Genomic DNA, 2216 nt, shown 5'->3' with positions numbered 1-2216 from the left:
TAGCCAGTCTAACCAGTTTGCTTTCTAACTCTCTTAAGAGCAGTAGTTATTTGGGGGGGGCGGGTGGTGGGCGGGACACGATTCCCTTTGAGAATGCAAAGAAAGCTCTGCACATGTAAAATTTTGCATCTGTGATCCTTGTACGCCAGGACCTCTGTTCTGGAGTCTGTGCTTAGAGGGAGCTGGAATCCCTTCATTCAAGGGAAATGTGTGTGTCTCCCCCAAGGGAAAAGTCTGAGACTGTCCTGTTGCTTGTCTCTGATAACTGGGATGGGCTCCGGGGCTCCCAGGGAGCCGGCCCCTTTCCCTTACCCCCACGAGACCCAGGCTGGATGTGCAGGGTCACACAGGTGCCAGGTTCCCCAGGGCAACAATGATCAGCCTTCAAGAAGGGGGTCTTCTGGAGGGAGGTTCAAGAGGGAGGGGACATAAGTATACCTATGGCTGATTCATGTTGAGGTTTGATAGAAAACAACAAAATTCTGTACAGCAGTTATCCTTCTATTAAAAAAATTTAAAAGGAGTCTTCTGGGCTCTTCTCACCCTCTTCCCTTTCAGATAGTTAGCACCAGCATTTCCCCAGCCTGGCCTTCCAGGGACCCTCAGCAGCCTGGGAGGGGCCAGCTGTCACCTGATGTACACTTGGCCTTAAGGTTTAGCTTTTTAACATTATAGGTGTGTCATATTCTACTCTCTGAGTGTATCTGTTTTAATGCTTAAATGACCCCCTCAGTCAGTTTCTCCCATCAGGAATCTTCCATAAATGTATTATCCATCAGAGGGAAGACAGAATGAAAACCACAATCACAGAAAACTAATCAAACTGATCACATGGACCACAGCCTTATCTGTAACTCAATGAAACTGAGCCATGCTGTGTAGGGCCACCCAAGACAGACGGGTCATGGTGGAGAGTTCTGACAAAACGTAGTCCACCGGAGAAGGGAATGGCAAACCATTTCAGTATTCTTGCCTTGAGAACTCTATAAACTGTATGAAAAGGCAAAAAAATAGGACACTGAAAGATGAACTCCCCAACTTGGTAGGTGCCCAATATGCTACTGGCGATCGGTGGAGAACTCCAGAAAGAATGAAAAGACAGAGCCAAAGCAAAAATAACACCCAATTGTGGATGTGACTGGTGATGGAAGTAAAGTCTGATGCTGTAAAGAGCAATATTGCATAGGAACCTGGAATGTTAGGTTCCTGAATCAAGGTAAATTAGTAGTGGTCAAGCAGAAGATGGCAAGAGTGAACATCGATATTTTAGGAATCAGTGAACTAAAATGGGCTGGAATGGACGAACTAGATGACCATTATATATACTACTGTGGGAGGAGAAGGGGACAACTGAGGATGAGATGGTTGGATGGCATCACTGACTCAATGGACATGAGTTTGAGGAAGCTCCAGGAGTTGGTGGACAGGAAGCCTGGTGTGCTGCAGCCAATGTGGTCGCAAAGAGTTGAACACGACTGAGCCACTGAACTGAACTAATGGGTTTTTTCCAACCCAGAGCTCAAGGAAGAGCCGACAGCTGTACATACAAGCCCTGGGTGTGTATTTGTCCCCACGGATGGACCTGCCATCTCATTCCTCTGCAGTGAATTGTCGAGGATTCCAGACAGACTGATCTGTGCTCTGAGTGATACCTGCTAATGCGTGTCATCTTGAAAGAGAATTTTGAGTTGAAGATAAGTGGTGGCTGAAAAATATACTGCTTGTATCTTTGTGTGTATGTGTGTGTGTGTGTGCGAATGCATGCTCAGTTGTGTCTGACTCTTTGTGACCCCATGGACTATAGCCCGCCAGGTTCCTCTCTCCATGGAATTTTCTAAGCAAGACTACTGGAGTGGGTAGCCATTCCCTTCTCCAAGGGATCTTTCCAGCCTAGCGGTTGCGTATATGTTTGCATTTCGACAAAATGTCAAGCCTCGGTCAGGAACTGGCACATTCTCACTCAGCCCCCTTTTCTTCAGCTCAAGCAAATCATACTTCCCATCCCCAGTTCAGTTAGAGCGGGGGAGATAAATTCTGCTCACGCCAGTTGGTCGTACAGTAGTGTTAAGTCACATGGCGAAGGACATGAAGAATTATAAGTGTGTAATACTGTGAAGAAAGCTGATCGCCGAAGAATTGATGCTTTTGAACTGTGGTGTTGGAGAAGACTCTTGAGAGTCCCTTGTACTGCAAGGAGATCCAACCAGTCCATTCTA

The sequence above is a fragment of the Moschus berezovskii genome, chromosome 15 (assembly GCF_049115385.1).
Source record: "Moschus berezovskii isolate FMDL1 chromosome 15, NW_MosBer_1.0, whole genome shotgun sequence".
Lineage (NCBI taxonomy): Eukaryota > Metazoa > Chordata > Mammalia > Artiodactyla > Moschidae > Moschus > Moschus berezovskii.
Note: the sequence above shows the minus strand (reverse complement) of the source record.